The sequence below is a fragment of the Aethalodelphis obliquidens genome, unplaced genomic scaffold (assembly GCF_003676395.1).
Source record: "Aethalodelphis obliquidens isolate GAN/ISIS:26980383/991018 unplaced genomic scaffold, ASM367639v1 scaffold35, whole genome shotgun sequence".
Lineage (NCBI taxonomy): Eukaryota > Metazoa > Chordata > Mammalia > Artiodactyla > Delphinidae > Aethalodelphis > Aethalodelphis obliquidens.
In genome coordinates, this window is record NW_020837979.1 from 3,109,648 (window position 1) to 3,117,553 (window position 7,906).

Consider the following 7,906-nt stretch of genomic DNA (forward strand, 5'->3'; position numbering starts at 1 on the left):
TAAATAAATAAATAAATAAATAAATAAATAAATAAATAAATAAATAATTTTATTGAAAAAAAGAAGACATACAAATGGCCAACAGAAACATGTAAAAGTGCTCAATATCACTGATCATCAGGGAAATGCAAATCAAAACTACAATGAGATATCAACTCATACCTGTCAAGATGGTTTTTGTCAAAAAGAAAACAGACAAGTGTTGGCTAGGATATGCAGAGAAAGGAACTCTTGCACACTGTCACTGAAGTATAAACTGATATAGCCAGTATAGAAAACAGCATGGTGTTTCCTCTAAAAATTAAAGATAGAACTACCATATGATCCAGCAATCCCACTTCTGAGTATATAACCAAAGAGAATGAAACGATTGCTTTAAAGTAATCTCTGAACTCCCATGTTCATTGTAGCATTGTCACATTAGCCAAGGTATGGAAACAATCTATGTGTCTGTCAATGGATGAATGGATCAAGAAAAGGTGATTATAAATATACAGTAATGGAATATTATTCAGCTTTAAAAAGAATAAAATCCTGCCATGTGCAACAACATGGGTGAACATGGAGGACTACTTTGCCAATAGAATTGACAACCTGGAAGAAATGAACAAATTCTTAGAAATTCACAACCTGCCAAGACTGAATCAGGAAGAAATAGAAAATATGAACAGACCAATCACAAGCACTGAAATTGAAAGTGCGATTAAAAATCTTCCAACAAACAAAAGCCCAGGACCAGTTGGCTTCACAGGCAAATTCTATCAAACATTTAGAGAAGAGCTAACACCTATCCTTCTCAAACTCTTCCAAAATATAGCAGAGGGAGGAAGACTCCCAAACTCATTCTATGAGGCCACCATCACCCTGATACCCAAACCAGACAAGGATGTCACAAAGAAAGAAAACTACAGGCCAATATCACTGACGAACATAGATGCAAAAATCCTCAACAAAATACTAGCAAACAGAATCCAACAGCACATTAAAAGGACCATACACCATGATCAAGTGGGGTTTATTCCAGGAATGCAAGGATTCTTCAGTATACGCAAATCAATCAACGTGATACACCATATTAACTAACTGAAGGAGAAAAACCATATGATCATCTCAATAGATGCAGAGAAATCTTTCGAAAAAATTCAACACCCATTTATGATAAAAATCCGGCAGAAAGTAGGCATAGAGGGAACTTTCCTCAACATAATAAAGACCATATATAACAAACCCACAGCCAACATCATCCTCAATGGTGAAAAGCTGAAAGCATTTCCACTAAGATCAGGAACAAGACAAGGTTGCCCACTCTCACCACTCTTATTCAACATAGTTTTGGAAGTTTTAGCCACAGCAATCAGAGAAGAAAAGGACATAAAAGGAATCCAAATCGGAAAAGAAGAAGTAAAGCTGTCACTGTTTGCAGATGACATAATACTATACATAGAGAATCCTAAAGATTCTACCAGAAAACTACTAGAGCTAATCAATGAATTTGGTAAAGTAGCAGGATACAAAATTAATGAACAGAAATCTCTGGCATTCCTATACACTAATGATGAAAAATATGAAAGTGAAATCAAGAAAACACTCCCATTTACCATTGCAACAAAAAGAATAAAATATCTAAGAATAAACCTACCTAAGGAGAAAAAAGACCTGTATGCAGAAAATTATAAGACACTGATGAAAGAAATTAAAGATGATACAAATAGATGGAGAGATATACCATGTTCTTGGATTGGAAGAATCAACATTGTGAAAATGACTCTACTACCCAAAGCAGTCTACAGATTCAATGCAATCCCTATCAAACTACCACTGACATTTTTCACAGAACTAGAACAAAAAAATTCACAATTTGTATGGAAACACAAAAGACACTGAATAGCCAAAGCAATCTTGAGAATGAAAAACGGAGCTGGAGAAATCAGGCTCCCTGACTTCAGACTATACTACAAAGCTACAGTAATCAAGACAGTATGGTACTGGCACAAAAACAGAAAGATAGATCAATGGAACAAGATAGAAAGCCCAGAGATAAACCCATGCATATATGGTCACCTTATCTTTGATAAAGGAGGCAGGAATGTAGAGTGGAGAAAGGACAGCCTCTTCAATAAGTGGTGCTGGGAAAACTGGACAGGTACATATAAAAGTATGAGATTAGATCACTCCGTAACACCATACACAAAACTAAGCTCAAAATGGATTAAAGACCTAAATGTAAGGCCAGAAACTATCAAACTCTTAGAGGAAAACATAGGCAGAACACTCTATGACATAAATCACAGCAAGATCCTTTTTGACCCACCTCCTAGAGAAATGGAAATAAAAACAAAAATAAACAGATGGGACCTAATGAAACTTAAAAGCTTTTGCACAGCAAAGGAAACCGTAAACAATATGAAAAGACAACCCTCAGAATGGGGGAAAATATTTGCTAATGAAGCAACTGACAAAGGATTAATCTCCAAAATTTACAAGCAGCTCATGCAGCTCAATAACAAAAAACAAACAACCCAATCCAAAAATGGGCAGAAGACCTAAATAGACATTTCTCCAAAGAAGATATACAGACTGCCAACAAACACATGAAAGAATGCTCAACATCATTAATCATTAGAGAAATGCAAATCAAAACTACAATGAGATATCATCTCACACCAGTCAGAATGGCCATCATCAAAAAATCTAGAAACAATAAATGCTGGAGAGGGTGTGGAGAAAAGGGAACACTCTTGCACTGCTGGTGGGAATGTGAATTGGTACAGCCACTATGGGAACAGTATGGAGGTTCCTTAAAAAACTACAAATAGAACTACCATATGACCCAGCAATCCCACTACTGGGAATATACCCTGAGAAAACCATAATTCAAAAAGAGTCATGTACCAAAATGTTCATTGCAGATCTATTTACAATAGCCTGGAGATGGAAACAACCTACGTGTCCATCATCAGATGAATGGATAAAGAAGATGTGGCACATATATACAATGAGATATTACTCAGCCATAAAAAGAAACGAAATTGAGCTATTTTTAAGGAGGTGGATGGACTTAGAGTCTGTCATACAGAGTGAAGTAAGTCAGAAAGAGAAAGACAAATACCATATTCTAACACATATATATGGAATTAAAAACAAAATATCATGAAGAACTTAGGGGTAAGACAGGAATAAAGAAACAGACCTACTAGAGAATGGACTTGAGTATATGGGGAGGGGGAAGTGTAAGTTGTGACAAAGTGAGAGAGTGGCATGTACATTTATACACTACCAAACATAAAATAGATAGCTAGTGGGAAGCAGCCGCATAGCACAGGGAGATCAGCTCGGTGCTTTGTGACCACCTAGAGGGGTGGTATAAGGAGGGTGGGAGGGAGGGAGATGTAAGAGGGAAGAGGTATGGGAACATATGTATATGTATAACTGATTCACTTTGTTATAAAGCAGAAACTAACACACCATTGTAAAGAAATTATACTCCAATAAAGATGTAAAAAAAAAAAAAAAGCGGTACTGGCAGAAGGATAGACATACAGACTAACGAAATAGAGTAGAGAACTCAGAAATAAATCTTAACATACATAATCAGTTGTTATTTCACAAGAGTGCCAAGACCATTCAGTGGGGAAAGGACAGTCTCTTCAATGAATGGTGCTAGGAAAACCAGTTATTCAAACACAAAAGAGTGAAGTTGGAATCATACCTTAGACCATATACAAAAATTAACTAAAAATGGATCAAAGACCTAAATGTAAGATTTAAAAATATAAAACTCTCAGAAGAAAACACAGGAAAAAAACTTTACGATATTGGATGTGGCGATGATATTATGGGTATGAAACAAAAGCACAGGTGACAAAAGATCAAATAGATGAATTGGACTTTATTAAAACTAAAATTGTTGTGTATCAAAGGGCACTATGAAGTGAGTGAAAAAGACAACCCACAGAATGGGAGAAAATATTTGTATGTCATCTATCGAATAAGGAATTAATGAACAGATTATATAGAGAACTCCTAAAACTCAGTAACAATGAAACAACACAATTAAAAAATGAGCAAAGGACTTGAGTAGACATTTCTTCAAAAAGGAGGTATCTAGAATAAGCAAATTCGTAGAGACAGAAAGAAGAATAGAGATTACCAGGAACTCAGAGAGGAGAGAATGGAGAGTTGTTTCATGGGTACAGTGTTTCTGTTTGGGATGATAAAAATTCTGGAAATATTGGTGCTGGTTACCAAACACTATGAATATACTTAATACCCCTAAATGGTATACCTTAAAATAGTTAAAATGGTACATTTTATGTAATATATGCTTTACCAGAATAAAAAAAGAAAAAGAAAAAAATATATTACTAGATAAACAGAATTTGTGAGAATTCATTACTAGCTGACCTGCTCTACTAAAACTACAAAGGAAGTTCTGCACGGTTAAAAAAATGATACCAGGTGGTAACTTAAATATACGAGAAAGAATGAAGATGATCAGACATGGTAGCAAGTAGGTAAATATAAAATTGTGTGTGTAGAAATGTTTTATATTTATATATGGGTATATATATCCTTTTTCATTAAATATAAGATTGTGTAAAGCAGTAATTATAATGTTATACTGTTGAGTTTACAACAAATATAGATGTAATCTATATTTATTATATAGCAATATCACAAAAGACGGAAGAGGGAAATAGGGCTATATTGCAACACCATTGCTATATTTTATCAGAATTAAGTCAATATTAATGTGAAGTAGATTTTGGGTAGCTAAGATATGAAATGTAATTCTGAGAAAAACCACTAAGAAAATAAATGAAAAAATGGTTAAAAGATCAATAAAAGAATTTAAAGTTACATTAAAAATGTCTCTAACACAAAACAAGTCAGCAAGAGTAGCAGACGAACAAAAAAGAGATGGGACAAATATAAAACTAATAGTAAAAAAGTAGAAGTAAATCCAACCATATCTAGAATTCCATTAAATGAGAGAATGAGAGTGGAGTAAACACTTTGATCAAAAGGCAGAATTTTTAGACTGGACATAAAGTAAAATACAACCAAATGCTGTATACAAGACACACTTTAGCTTCAAAGAAATGAAACATTCCCCAGAGAAACTTGCCTCATAAAATCGTGGATTCTGAGTTTATTTGCCGTTAAGTATTCCTTTAGCTAGGGACAATTTGCTAAGGTTATTCTGAATATAATATATTTTCTAGAGCAAATGTAATTATTCCAATTGGCAAATATAGACCAGTTCACTTTCTTTCCCTTTTTCCCTAGGGGAGTCCCCCAGTAAAAGGAGTAAATAGGTCTCAGCACTGCTGCTTTAACTCTTTCCTCTGCCTGTGACAAATTTTTCTTGGGTTGAGTGGAATTGCCTACAGAGAAGCTTAGCTTTGCAATAACTTTCCGTTCAATGCTAACCTTCCTGATTAATATTTTTAAACTTTGTTCTATGAGCCTCCTATTTTTCAGAGAATTATTTTTTATTCCTTGCCTTCCATTTTGGTCGTTTGATTATTGTTAAGTGTATTATTTTCATACCTACTGTCTAGTTCCTTGAGTACAAATGTGATTTCCATAATCTGAATTTCTACTGCTTTAGTGTTATAATTTTACTATTTCTAATAATAATTCAAGTTCTGCTATTAAGAAATAATTTTTGTATTCTTGTTATAAAGGTATCTTTTCAAATGTTCCCTAAGGATTACAGTCATTTTCTTAAATCTTCAATTATGTTCTCAGAATGGGATTGACTTCTATGATACTTTGTTTTGTTCCCCCCTTATTTACTTAAAAAATTTAATAAACTTTTTATTATAGAGTAGTTTTAGATTTACAGAAGAGTTTGCAAAACTAGTACAGGTTTCTCACATACCACACACAAAGTTCCCCTTACTATTTTTTTTTAATATTTATTTATTTATCTTTGGCTGTATTGGGTCTTCGTTGCTGTCCGTGGGCTTTCTCTAGTTGTGGCAAGCAGGGGCTACTCTGTTGCAGTGCCTGGGCTTCTCATTGCAGTGGCTTCTCTTGTTGTGGAGCACGGGCTCTAGGCGCGCGGGCTTCAGTAGTTGTGGCACACGCTCTCAGCAGTTGTGGCTCGCGGGCTGTAGAGTGCAGGCTCAGTAGCTGTGGCTCACGGGCTTTGTTGCTCTGCGGCATGTGGGATCTTCCCAGACCAGGGCTTGAACCCGTGTTCCTTGCATTGGCAGGTGGATTCTTAACCACTGTGCCACTAGAGAAGCCCTCCCCTTACCATTAATATCTTACATTAGCATGGCAAATTTTTCATAATGAATGAGCTAATTTTGATAGATTATAAACCAAAGAGCATATTTTATTCAGATTTATTTAGTTTTGATTTTTTTGTATACTTGAGGATTTCATCCAGGTTATCACACTATATTTAGGTGTCATGTCTCTTTTGTCTCCTCATCTCTATGACAGTTTCTCAGACTTTCCTTGTTTTTGCACAATGGGCATTTTTATCAATTGTGATATAATATACATAACATGCAAATTACCATCTTAAAATCATTTCAGTGCAAATTCACTGAAATTAAGTACATTTGCATTGTTATGCAACCATCACCACTATCCATTGCCAGGACTCTTCCATCATCACAACCTGAAACTTTGTACCTATTAAACAATAATTCCCTGTTCTCATCTCTGTTCAGCTCCTGGCAACTACAGTTCTACTTCCCATCTTTGCAAACTTGCCTATTCTCAATACCCCATAAAAGTGGAATCATACAATATTTGACCCTTTGTGTCTGGCTTATTTCACTTAGCATAATGTTTCCAAGATTCATCTGTGCTGTAACATGTATTAGAATTTCATTACTTTGGAAGACTGAATAATATTCCCTTGTATGTATATACCACAGTGGTTATCCCATCATTTGCTGACAAACCTTTTGTTTATTGTGAATATTTCTATTATAAACATTTGTGTACAAATATCTGTTTGAATCCTTACTTTCAATTATTTTGGGTAAATACCTAGAAGTGGAATTGCTGGATTATATGGCAAGTCTATGTTTATTTTTTGAGGAACTGCTATTATGTCTTCCATTGTGCCTGTACTATTGTATATTCCCACCAGCAATGCACAAGGGTTCCGATTTCTCCACATTCTAGCTAACGTGTTATTTTCGGCTTTTTGGATAATGGCTATTCTAATGGGTGTAAAGTAGTAACTCATTATGGTTTTGATTTGCATTTTCGTAATGATTAATAATCTTGAGTATCTTTTCATGTGCTTATTGGCCATTTGTATACCTTCTTTGTAGAAATGTCTATGCCAATCCTTTGTTCATTTTTGAATTGAGCTGTTTGTTTTCATGCCGAGTTTTAGGAATTCCTTATGTATGCAAGACGTTTATTCCTTATCAGTTGTAAGATTTACAAATAGTTTCTCTCATTATGTGGGTTGCCTTTTTATTCTCTTAAAAGTATCTTTGATGCTGAGGTTTCAATTTTGATGAAGTCCAATTTACCTATTTTAATTTTTGTTGCTCATGCTTTTGGTATCATATCGTAAAAATCATCACCAAATCCAGTGTCATGAAGATATTCCCCTGTTTTCTTCAGAGTTTTATAATGTTAGCTCTCATGTTTAGATCTTGATACATTTTGAGTTAACTTTCACACAGTGTGAGTTATGGGTAACTCATCATTGTTTTGCAGTGGATATCCAGTTTTCTAACCATCATCTGTTGAAAAGATTGTCCTTTATCCCATTGAATGGTCTTGACACCCTTGTCAAAAATCATTTGACCATGTATATGTGTGCTTATTTTTGAAATTTCTATTCTATTGTGCTTTTTCTATATATCTTTATGGCAGCTACCACATGGCTTGATTACTGTACCTGCCATCTCCTATTTAG

At 34.6% G+C, this 7,906-nt stretch overlaps 1 long non-coding RNA gene across 1 annotated transcript in view; it reads right to left on the bottom strand.

The window, feature by feature from the left end:
• LOC113631962 (uncharacterized) overlaps nucleotides 1-357 on the bottom strand; it is a 23,132-nt gene extending 22,775 nt beyond the window's left edge. Inside the window, exon 1 of the long non-coding RNA XR_003437599.1 lies at nucleotides 246-357. This is a non-coding gene — a long non-coding RNA (uncharacterized LOC113631962). The remainder of the gene's footprint in view (nucleotides 1-245) is intronic.
• Nucleotides 358-7,906: the final 7,549 nt, after the last annotated feature.